We start from the raw sequence: 13,179 nt of genomic DNA on the forward strand, positions 1-13,179 counted from the left end.
AGAGTGTATATAATAAACAGTGGAAAATAATCTTAGAGACAAAACCCAAGGAAGTGAAATTTTGTGATTAATAAAACAATTCTCCAGGGTCCCTTCACCATTCCATCAGCACATCACAAAAGCACATGGCCTCCGGGGCTCTGCTAGTAACACAGTCCTTTCAGAAGTGATTCCTTTCTTGCAGCATAAGTGAACTTTGATGAGGAAACCTGAATATTCAAGAGTAGGATTTAGTAAATGACTTGAATGGTTGGGGAGTCAACCACACTAACAGTGAACCCACTCCAGTGTCCAGGGGTTTGACCTGATGGAGTTTCATTCCTGAAACGGTATAAAGTCAAAGAAACACACTGGTCCTGAGATCGCAGAGGGAGTCAAAGCCCAATTTTTAGAAGGAAAAACTAGCCTGGGCACTCCTGCCCAAGCTGGAGGTACAGCAGGAGCCAGGGCTGTGAGAAATCTTCTGGAGGAAGATAAAGGTAGATGTTAATGAAAAAAGAAATTTCCAAGGTGTCCTTGGAGTTTGAAATCACAGGAATCCCTGGAAAACCAAAGGATCAGTACTTTCCACTTTCCATCACAGTCTAAGAAGTTAATTTGTTCCCCTAAGTTTTCCATGGCATAATTCCCCTATGTGTCATAGTCCCATGAATCAGCGATGTGTTTGCATTAACCACTTTCCAGTTACTGCCTTTCTTATGTTCCTTAGAGGTCAGAGTGAGGTGAGGGGGGATAGTCATTGGTTCATACAGCTCCTTGTGCATGAGTGCTAAGTCGCTTCAGTCATTTCCCACTCTTTGCGACCCCATGGACTGTAGCCTGCCAGGCTCCTCTATTCATGGGATTCTCCAGGCAAGAACACTGGAATGGGTTGCTGTGCCCTCCTCCAGGGATCTTCCCAACCCAGGGACTGAAGCTGCATCTCCTGAGGCTCCTGCATTGTAGGCAGATTCTTTATCACTGAGCCACCCGGGGACCGACCGGGGAAGCCCATATCTCCTTGTAGATCCTCTTAACTGGATTACTTTTCTTAACAACAACAACAACAAAAATTCATGAGCCTGGGGAATCATGGTCTTCTGCAGGGGGACAATGATAGATCTCCTTCTGTGGATGAGTTCAAGACTTGTCTTCTTTAGGATTCTTCTGTATTCCAGAAATACATTGGAATACTTTTCTTTTTGTTACATCTCTTTCATGACTCTTTTCTTTAGTGTTATCAACAAAATGTGGGAAGTGTTTTCAGAAACAGAAAATAGAAAATATACTTCATGCTTTTTATTGTATTTAAAATTTTTAACATGTTTATTTTCTCGGCTATGCATAGTGGGATTTTTTTTTTTTGTGGCTATCCACCCCATTGTCAGTTTTTCAGTTGAAAGTACCAAAGCCTGAGAAATTAAATGCTTGGTCAAAATTATACAGCTAGTTAGTAGCAGAGCTAGGAATTGATATTAGATTTCCCTAACTGGAGTTTATATGATTATATATGATAAATCTTCGTATATAATAATACACTTGCAATAGGTAGTTCATTAATAAATAATAATGTAATAATGTGATTTTCAAGTAGCAGGACTGGCTAAGAACTTTGCTTTTGCAACATCAGAAATTATGCAATCAGCTACCATGCATTTTCTCTTGTGCAGTCATCAAAACTGAAGAATACCCTCTACCTATAACATCAACTCATAAAAAAATATATTTTATCTTGGCTACCATACTCTGGAAGTTCCATTTAGGATTCATTTTTTTAGATATAAAAATAAGTAACATTATTTTCATAGTTCAGATGACTAAAATCTTAGCCTTGAATCATTCACTCAATAAATAGAATAGGGAAGACAGTTCCCACTTGACATCAAAGAGTTTAGATATAATAAAATTGTCACCTTTTGTTCTGGTTATGCATATATAACCACTTCTCTTACTCACTTAAGAATTTTACCGCTCCATCATATCTGGAACTATTGAAACAGGTCTTAATCTTAATTTATAATCTTGGAAGCAGAACCAGTAGCAAATTAATAGCAACCACAAAAATTAGTTTTAATTAACAACAACTCCCAAAACTGATTCTAGATTAGTCGGTCATGCACAAGAATAGAAAATTAACAGCAACAACAAAAATTAACTTTAACAGCAACAAGAGAAGGTGACTTTAATTTGAGGATTAGGACACATAGATTGCAAACATATATCCCTTCTTTTCTTTGCCTCTGAGGTCCTAACTCTTGCCTGGAACAAGAGGGAATGAGAAAGTTTCCTTATCAGTCTAGGCTGAGGACTGTTCCATAGTCAGATGACCGCAATTGTCAAACCACAAGTATTTGTTCCTGCGGTTTTGAACATTCGACCTAGAACAGTTCCTTGCACACAGCAGGTATTCATCCCATATGTTAAAGAATGAATGATCGAGATAAATCAGTATATACTTAGCACCTGAAGTATTGCCACTAGGCTAGGTTCCATATACACAGTTCTTGCCCTCAGAAGTTCAACCCTCTTTTTCCTTAGCATCTTGTCTGGTGCTACAAAACAGAAACTGAAAACTCAAAAGATAACCTGTTAATCACACGCAGAGTTCACGTCAATTCTGCGGAGAGGAAGCCAACTTGGACTTCTGCTCTCTCCTCCTACTATCCTTACCCTTCACATCTGCTTTTCCTTTCATCACAGAACATCATCCCCAGTCTCCTCTGGGACCTCTCCTACCAGTTGTTTCTCTCCAGTTTGTTCTTAAAGTTGTTTCTCATATTTTTTGCATCATGCTTGTGGAAGATTTGCACACTTCACTGAAACATTAAATACTTAGGGATAATAATAAGTAAGCATGATGGCCAATTTCCTTCCCAGCTAGATCATTTATATAGATCAACCTTCTTGCCCTCCATCTGCTGCTTGAGCTGATGATATTCTGGTGGTTAAACATTCTGGCCTTTAAGGTGCCAACTGCTGCCTAATTAAAACATCATTTCTGCAAAATTATTGCAGGATTATTGATTGCACCTATTAATATGAGAATAAATACTCACGAACCATATCAAGTAGCTTCAAAAAGAACCTTGTAAGGCCAAATCACTACAATCAAATTACAGAAAGGAGCAGTACTTTGCTGGTAGATGTACCTCAGATGGATGTATTATGATCTGAAAGTATCACTAAACTCTTATTATTGGGGAAAAAAGTCAAATTTTAAAAAATTTTCCCAAATTAAATATCACATAGTTGCCAAAGGTGAGAAGATGAAAGGATCCTGAGTTCATTGTATAAGAATACAGTATGTGTTATTTTATATTTCTTTAAAACTTGCCCTTATGATATGCTAAGTCACTTTTGTCTGACTCTTTCTGGCCTTTTGAACTGTAGCCCACCAAGCTCCTCTGTCCATGGGATTTTTCAGGCAAGAATACTGGAGTGGGTTGCTATTTCTTTCTCCAGGGGATCTTCCCAAAAAATAGCATAATAAAACTACAGTATTTTAATGAAAACTTCTGGCTCACCTGTTCTGATTTTAACTTCAAATCCTTATGTCTCTTGAATCAATTTTGGACAGAAAACCACAAGATTCTGTAAAGCAATTATCCTTCAATTAAAAAATAAATAAAATGGCAAAAAGATCTCGCATGCCACAACTAAGACTTGGTACAGCCAAATAAAAATTAAAAAAAAAACACTTCTGATTATTCAATTTTTTGTCATATTTTCTTACATGGTTAGAGCATGATTTTTTTCATAATCTTTTAGATACATCATGATGGGAAAAAAGATACAGACATGAAGCTAGGAAATACATCACACTTCCTGGGGATTTCAATTTGGCCCCAATAAAATTGTTATTCCCTGTCCTACTGATTGTTTGCAAAGCCACATAACAAATGTGATTTCATTTCCCTACTTAATTTGAAAATATCATTTAATGAAGGGCTTGAAAAGCAATGAGGTTAAAATACAAATAGATGCAAATGAGAAATAGAAAGAATACAGGGACCAAAAGGTTAAATTAGGACTAAGAGGAATATGGTTGGAAGTGGCACTTTATAATGATAATTTTTAAGCTACATGTCTCTCAGCAATCATTTAGTTGAAATTTTGATTGTGACCTTCCTGATGACTAAAGCTAAAAGAGAAAGAAGCAGTTACATGATTCACAATTGTGCTCTAGGAAAATGCATGCCATTTCTTTAAAAGAAGCAAAAACTTTTCTTCAATACAGAAAAAAAAGTTGTGTGCTGTGTATTCAGGTAAAATCCTCTACAAAGTCCCTGTAGTTTTGGAAATAAGTACCTCGGGGCTTCCTATGTTAGAGTGTTTCAGTGTAAGCAGATGTCTGGACTCTAGGCAAACAGAACAGTGTATGCAAGTGTCTTCAGGCAAAGGCACGCATGATGTTTAAGGGAACGATACAGAGACCTGTGTGTCTGCAGCAGAATCAGTGACTAGAAAAGTGAGAGATGAGTTCAGAGATCTAGGGCAAAAGGGGAAATCACAGAGGCCTGGTGGGGACTGTCAGGACTTGGCATTTGCTCTGACTGGAATGGGACGCTGGAGTGTTTTAAGCAGAGGAGCCACACAACCCAGCTTATGCTTTAGTAGGATCATTCTGGTTGCTATGCTGAGAATAAACTACTGGAGGAATAAGGTGGTAGCAGGGGGCCTGAGTTAAGAGGCTATTGCCACAATGCAGGCAAGCTGGGCTTGGGCCCAGCTAGTACATTGAAGTTTGTGAAAACTGATCAGATTCTGGGTCTGTTCTGAAGGTAGAGCCAATATGATTTTCTGAAGATTAGGTGAAAGTGAGAAGTCAGAGTCAGATAAAAAGCAGGCCACTATTAGCTTTATTTGTACCTTTGTATGAACAAGGAAAAGATGCTCCCTCTTGGACCTTATAGCTCTGGAGATTGTAGTTTGATGGCAAGTACATGAGTTGGATTTCAGTCCCTCACTTGAGCCGCTTGCCCAGGTATATTTGTCACCGGTTAGAGGATTCATGTATTTTCTCTGCTTTCCCCTGCTCCCCACCTGCGTTAAGGGAGCATGCATTCACCTCATACATAATCAAAGTTGGTCAACTTCAAAGAGATGGCAACATAACTACTAGAAAAAGTTTACTGTAGCATATGAACCTTTTTTCTCATGGAAATGTGTTTATTAAATTTTCCTTTGATTTTTAGATACTAGGATTTTATTTTCATGGGAACTGAGAGCCTGAAGTTCTGAGGCTAGATGATAGTGGTAACTCCACATTCTCATTTCTTGTAAGGATCTAGATGTCTCTAGTTCCACTGAGTTGTTCTTTAGTCATTGAGTCACGTCCGACTCTTTGCAAACCCATGGACTGTATGTAGTTTGCCAGGCTCCTCTGTCCATGGAATTTCCCAGGCAAGAACACTGGACTGCATTGCTAGTCTCTTCTCCAAGGGGTCTTCCTGACCCAGGGTTCCAGCCCATGTCTCCTGCATTGGCAGGTAGATTTTTTACCACTAAGCCACCTGGGAAGCCCAAGTATACTATATCTTATGGCAAATAGTTCTTAAACATACAAAGCAAAAATATTGGAAATATACCTCTAAAAGAAAGGGAAGGGGTGAATGTTGGTGAGTGTTGGTGGGTCGGTGTACTTGTAATCGGAAAGGAGTTTACAAGTACAGATCTATTGAACCTGCAGGCAAATAGAGTATAGTTTACTAATTCTTTCATGCCTTTGTCCCTGGAGCTCTCTGCTGGCTGAGATGTTGCCATTTCACAATGATGACCACAGAGATGGCAACATCACCCTGTACCACTCATGCCCTTTGAGTGTGTGTGGCTGATCAACACAGACACACTCATTAGGATGCCGTATTATGGTGCGTTTGTAGTTGGGGCCCTGGAATTCTCTTTTTTTTTAAACTGAAGTATAGTTGACTTACAATGTGTTAGTTTCAAGTATACAGTAGCAAAATGACAGAATAATATATATATGTACATATATTATTACCACTTTATTCTTTTTCCATTATATACTATTACAAGATATTGAAATAATTCCCTGTGCCATACTGTAAATATTTGTTGCTTACCTGTCTTAGTAGTGTATATCTATTAATGCCATACTCCTACTAAACTATCTGCCCCAGCCCCCAGTGACCCTGGAATTCTAATCCCATCTTTAAAAGGAAATATTTTGTGGAGAACAAAGTATTTGTGTCCGTGTTAATCAACCACACACGCTCAAAGGGCCTGAGTGGTACAGGGTGATGTTGCCATCCCTGTGATCATCATTGTGGAATGGTAACATCTTAGACAGCACAGAACTCCAGGGACAAAAGTATGAAAGAATTAGTAAACTATACTCTATTTGCCTGCAGGTTCAATAGATCTGTACATTTTAAATACATTTTAAAATAGATTTGGTTTGTTTTATTCACAGACTCTATTTTATATTCCTTTTTTTGACCCAGGCCCATGGCAGTGAAAGCTCAGAGTTCTAAACCACCGGGGAATTGCCAAGTCTTTTTTTTTTTTTTTAATTTCTTTTTTGGCCTCATCAAGTGCAGCACCCAGGATCTTAGTTCCCCGACCAGGGATCAAACCTGTTCCTCTTGCATTGGAAGCATGGAGTCTTAACCACTGCACCTCCAGGGAAGTCCCTTAACCACATTTTATAGCTCTTAGAGCATCTGAGTTTTAGAACTCAGAACAGCACCTGACTTCTAGTCAGGCTGATGGAAGGAGCTTTCATCATTGTCTTCATCTTTGTAATGACTTATACCTGTCTATTCCCTCTCGCCATCAGAGAGCAAGCTTCCCAAAGCAGGGATTGTGATTTAGTCTTCTTGATATCTCTAGTGCACTGAATACTGCTCGACCCCATAAGTGTTTATTAATAAGTGAGTAACTGAATACGTAAATGAATGAATAATCAAATAATTGAGAGTGAGTAAATGAGAGCAAATAAAGTTGCTGGTCATACTCTATTCTGCCCTGGCCATCCGATCATTCCTCTAGTCTCTTGCCAAGCTGCTGTCAACTTTGATTTGTGACTTGGGTAAAATATATGCTGGCTTCTACAAGCTTTATTAATCTCTTTCTTCTTGCTAAGTTGAGTTTGGATTCTAGAATGCTGAGGTGGTAAGACTCTGGGATGTATTCTATTTTTCCAATGAACCAGAAGTAAAAACTAGTCTGGGCAAGATAAAAATGAATCTAAACAAAGAAATGTGATTGCTTCATGATCTCAAGTGTGTGTGTGTGTGTGTGTGTGTGTGTGTGTGTGTGTGTGTGTGTGTGTGTAAAATTCTGCCACACAACAGTTACCAAGATTTCTGAGATTTTGATTCAGGAATTGTCAGCCTTGCTGAGGCTACTACCTTATTCATAAGTCCTTTCCGAGTTTCAGTTCTTACCCATAGAATGTGGGTCATCACACAGTAACACACCATGCAAATTCCTGAGAGGCTGACATACAAAATAGAAGGCCGACAGTTACGTTACACATACCACAGCGAACAGTTGTAAAGATGGCTTTGTCTGTGCATTCTTTCTTTGAAAGGAACTTTATATGGAGGTAAAATTATAATCAAAACTTGTTTAGTGATCAAAACGAAGACAGATTAGCTGATCTTAATAGTAACAACGCTCAACAAAGAAGACTTATCTTCCCCATTATTAGAACAGAGCTTTCAGTGTCCTCTCTCTTGAATACCTCCTTCCCTGGGAATGTGGGGAAAACTATGGTCAGTATCCCAAAGCAGTCTTAAAGGGTTTGGTGAGGAATAAATGAGAAAATATATGTAAGATATATCACCAGGTAATTAGTAGTTACTCTGTACCAGTATTCTTCAAATCGGGTTATTGTGTACCCATGATGGAACACAAATGCTTACCATCTTGATTATAAACCTCAATACTTATTATTCCTTATAACCGATCTCTTTTATTCATCAGAATCTTACTATGATGCATTTCTTAGGAGTGTTAAAACTTCGTAAGCACCAAGCAGAGGACATTTCCAAATAGGACTTCTGTAACCAGTGAGCTTTTTGATCATTCTGAATAGTAGGGAAAATTGAAATTGTTCTGCTAAATGGAATAAAGATTTAGAGGTTACCTTTCTGCATCTGTTTCATGTCTATGTATTTTAAGGTATATATTCTCAACACCATTCTTATTTAACTTTAAATACCCGATGCCTCTCTTTAACTCTAAATATTTTTTTAAAATTTGCACTGGGATCATTTTTAAAAAGACCTTTGTACCTGTCTCATTCAAATTTCCTAAGGTTATTGTTTGGCCCTACAAAATTTCCTGAATATTTTACCCTATATTTGAGTCAATATCCTTGTGATAGTAAAAACTATAATGTTAGCCAAGCAAACCTTTGTTAAATACCAAAAGCATTGGGAAGTGTTAGACTTATGGATTCACAGGCAGAGGAAGGGGGATCATTGAAGTCACCTCATTTCACCTTATAGTTAGAAAAGAAGCCAAATGACATCTACATTGAAGCCAGTATAATACGTGTGGTTAAGCCAGGTAGAATCCTGTTCTGTTGCCTGTAGTTTACAGCTTTTCCTACCATGCCAAGAATCACCTTTTTCTATTTTCAGTTCATTAAAGAACAAAAGTATTTTATCAGTGGGATTTATTACAGTATATTTTGGGTTACAGATGAGTATTTAAAGCAATTTCCTGCAAATACAGATAGTGAATAGACACATAATATTTCAGAGTGTATGTTCTGTGTAAGCAAATTCTGTTTCTCCAGCTTTGAAATTTCTGTCTGCTGCATCTCAAAATATTTCCCTGAAGCAATTTCCATTTTTTAATAGTCTCCACTCTATCTTAGTTTATTACTCATGTCATTTTCCTCCGACTTGGTTTATTTTTCTCAAACTGATTCCACATGCTACTTTCAATCACAGCATCTCAAGACTTTGGATAAATGGCCCTGAAGCATTTCCCTGGCTTGGCATTCTGCAAGGATTTCAGTCTGAGTATACGGAGGCACTAGAGCTGAGATGTGAAATACTTTGTCTTCGTATTGCCTGTCCTTCCATAAACCAGCTGAGATTTAAAAGCAAACAAAAACTTATTTTATTCTTTGTCTATAAATTTAGTCTTTTACAAACTCCTTTTAAAGTCAGGTTAACCAAATGAACAGAAATCAATCCGAATTTTTTTCTTTTGAACATTCTAGTAGGTTGTCTAACCTTATAATAGCTGGAACTTTGCCATACCATGAAGAGGAGGAGACACTGGGAGGTGAATAGAAAAACTGTTTATCAAACATCTCTGATGTATGTAAGTAAAGCGCTAATTACTGCTTTAATTTCTTTATGGTACAGTTCAGTTCAGTCGCTCAGCTGTGTCTGGCTCTGAGACCCCATGGACTGCAGCACACCAGGCTTCCCTGTCCATTGCCAACTCCCAGAGCTTGCTCAAACTCATGTCCATCGAGTCGGTGATGCCATCCAACCATCTCATCCTCTGTTGTCCCCTTCTCCTCCTGTCTTCAATCTTTCCCAGCATCAGGGTCTTTTCCAATGAGTTACTTCTTCTTATCAGGTGGGCACAGTACTGGAGCTTCAGCCTCAGCATCAGTCCTTCCAATGAATATTCAGGACTGATTCCTTTAGGATTGACTGGTCTGATCTTCTTGTAGTCTGAAGGATTCTTAAGAGTCTTCTCCAACACTACAGTTCAAGAGCATCAGTTCTGTGGTGCTCAGCTTTCTTTACATGACTGCTTGTACGGTTGACTTTAATATCATAACTTTTTTTTTAGAGTCAAATTCAGTGGCCATGGCCAGTAGGAAAAATGATGTTAGTAATATCTTCATAAAATAGATACTGGTAATAGCTCTTTTCCTTACTCCCCTAAAGGTCTATATTGTATTTGTTTTAAAGAAACATAGGTAACATTCATATTTCCCTGGTGGCTCAAATGGTAAAGAATCTGCCTGCAATGCAGAAGGCATGGGCTCGAACCTTGGGTCAGGAAGATCCCCTGAAGAAGGAAAAGGCAATCCACTCCAGTATTCTTGCCTGGGGTATCCCATGGACAGAGGAGCCTGGCGGGCTGCAGTCCATGTGGTCTCAAGGAGTTGGACACCTGAGTACACACACATGCACACACAGGTAACATTTAACACAATTTTTAAGCTGTCACAAATTCTTTCAGAAGTTGGTGGTATATAAAATCTAAGAACATGAAAACAGAGACATGACAGCATTTAAATATGAGAAATGCATGTGCTAGTTAGCTCTATATCTAGCTAGACAGTCACATTTTTCTTTTGATAAGCATCCAAAGCTTGGATTGTATTTTCAAATAACTAGTTCTTCTAACTGTCTATAGTTGAGAAAACCAGAAACTGGAGCTATTTTAATCTGGAACTGTTTCCTAAGGCAGTTTAATTATCTAAAATGAAGCTTTAAAGACTGGTTTCTTCAGCTTTGACCTGGAACAGCTTGACTTTTAATAAGCTCTCATGTTTGAGATCTCCCAAGTTTTTAGAGTATCTGAATGTTTCTGAAGGCAACAACATGTGATGAGTTGAATTCCCATAAAAAGCCTGTGAGCATCAGTTTTTTCTATTAATAAATTATAACTTCAAACTTAATATTAGGTTATTTGAAATTTTATGTTTCAGTTCATTTTTTTCAATTATTTATTTAGTAACTCATTTGATAGCTAAGTCATTTCTGAAAATTAAAATTTAGTTAGTATAAATTAGTAAATCCCTGTGCTTCACTCTATTCTTTTAGTCAGTTATGATGGATGAAAATAATGATACCTACTATTTGGGATGCTATTCTGTCAACTATCAAGAGCAGACAGTAGTATACCTTTTGGAGAGGAACACTTTTTTTTCTTTTTCATTTTCTTTTTAATCTTTTCTAGTGTCTTTTGAAGTGGTAAATTTTGGCCTAGACCAAAATTTGTAAGTCTGCAAATAGAAAAGTTAATTTCTACTGAAGCTTGTTACTTTAATTCTACCTGAATCACTTGAGTTACAATAGTTAAAACATGTACATTTACTCACACACACGTTGATAAGGATGATGGTTAAAAGGAAAAATGCCTCCATTCCCCAGCAAATAGGAAGATGAGAAATACACACAGAAAATTAAAAGAAAAATAGAAATAAAGAAGGAAGAAAGGATGGAAGAAAATATTCAATGTGATTACTTGAGTAATAATTTTTTGTTATTTCTTTTTTGCAATTCTTCTCGTTTTGTGGAATATTAAATAATTGCATGTGAAGTGAGAGTCGCTCAGCTGTGTCCAACTCTTTGTGACCCCATGTACTAAACAGTCTGTGAAATTCTCCAGGCCAGAATAGTGGAGTGGGTAGCCTTTCCCTTCTTCAGGGGATCTTCTCAGCCCAGGGATTGAACCCAGGTCTCCCACATTGCAGGTGGATTCTTTACCAGCTGAGCCACTAAATAATTGCATGGTCTAGTTTATTTCTCTTATTCCTTACCTTTCCCTCCTATTTTAAATCTGAAAAGAAGAGGCAGGTGAAAATATATAAGGATCTGGATTCTACTCTATTGCCATATGTAATTATTATATTCTATGTCAACAGAATTTTCATTGATTTATCCATAATTACATAGTAATTTCTGAAATTAATTGGAATTCTATATTTCCAAGATCTTTATTAATTTACCAGCACGTTTTTCCCGTTATGCTTTACAGCAAAACACCGTGCTCTGCAAATAAAGTTTATTATTCATGAGAAGCGATATGTCAAAAATTGGAAAGTCAAGGTTACTTTGAGGATTTCTTGTGTCCATTTTCAGACCAAAGCATTTACATGGTAGTGGAGATACAAACACACACATGGTACTTTTATAATTGACCTCATTTATACATTTGAGCAACCCAAGGCATGGCCATTATTATTCCTATATTTTTTGAGATGGGAACACTGAATCTTAGAGAAACATACAGAAAACTGAAGTCTAAGGTTACCAGTATTATAATCAAGGTCTATCCTCATGTCCTTGTACTTGAAACCATAACACTCTTCATCTTGGTGCATTGACATGTCTATCAGTATATAATGTTCCTTTCTGTGTCCAGTAACTTTCTTTGGTCTGAAGTCTACTTTATGTCATATTACACCTTTCTTTTGATTGGTATTTTTTAATATAATTTTGTTTATTTATTTTTTAATAAATTTATTTATTTTAATTGGAGGTTAATTACTTTACACTATTGTATTGGTTTTGCCACACATCAACATGAATCCGCCACAGGTATACACGTGTTCCCCATCCTGAACCCCCCCTTCCTCCTCCCTCCCCGTACCATACTTCTGGGTCATCCCAGTGCACCAGCCCCAAGACTGGCGATTCGTTTCTTATATGATATTATACATGTTTCAATGCCATTCTCCCAAATCATCCCACCCTCTCCCTCTCCCACAGAGTCCAAAACACTGTTCTATACATCTGTGTCTCTGATGTTAACGATAACATACAGGGTTATCGTTACCATCTGTCTAAATTCCATATATGTGTTAGTATACTGAATGGGTGTTTTTCTTTCTGGCTTACTTCACTCTGTATAATCAGCTCCAGTTTCATCCACCTCATTAGAACTGATTCAAATGTATTCTTTTTAATGGCTGAGTGATACTCCATTGTGCATGTGTGTGTTTATTTATTTTCACTGTGCTGGATCTTCCTTGCTGCGTGGGCTTTTCTCTAGTCGCAGTGAGCAGGGGCTTTTCTCTAGTCGCAGTGAGCAGGGGCTTTTCTCTAGTTGCAGCGCACAGGCTTCTCATTGCGTCCACTTCTCTTGTTGCAGAGTTGGGGCTCTAGGGCACACAGGCTTCAATAGTTGCCAGCACTTGTCTCAGTAGTTGTTACGGCTCCCGGGTTCCAGAGCACAGGCTCAGTAGCTGTGGTGCATGGACTTACTTGCTCTGGGGCAGGTGGGATCTTCCTGGATCACTGTCAAACCCACGTCTGGTGGATTGGCAGGAAGATGCTTTACCACTTAGCCACCAGGAAAGCCCTTGATTAGTATTTTCATAGTTTGTCTTTGCTTTCATCCTACCTATATCATTATATTAGAAATGAGTTCCTTGTAGACATCACATAATTGGAGCATTTTTTAAAAATCCACTGTCAATCTCTCTCCTTCAATTGGCCTGTTTGGAACACTCATACTAAATGAAAT

The 13,179-nt window shown here is 37.9% G+C and overlaps 1 protein-coding gene across 2 annotated transcripts in view; it reads left to right on the forward strand.

Moving 5' to 3' along the window:
* Positions 1-13,179, forward strand: part of PLXDC2 (plexin domain containing 2) — a 447,502-nt gene that overhangs the window by 75,639 nt on the left and 358,684 nt on the right. The window lies entirely within an intron of this gene.

Source organism: Ovis aries, chromosome 13, assembly GCF_016772045.2.
Source record: "Ovis aries strain OAR_USU_Benz2616 breed Rambouillet chromosome 13, ARS-UI_Ramb_v3.0, whole genome shotgun sequence".
Lineage (NCBI taxonomy): Eukaryota > Metazoa > Chordata > Mammalia > Artiodactyla > Bovidae > Ovis > Ovis aries.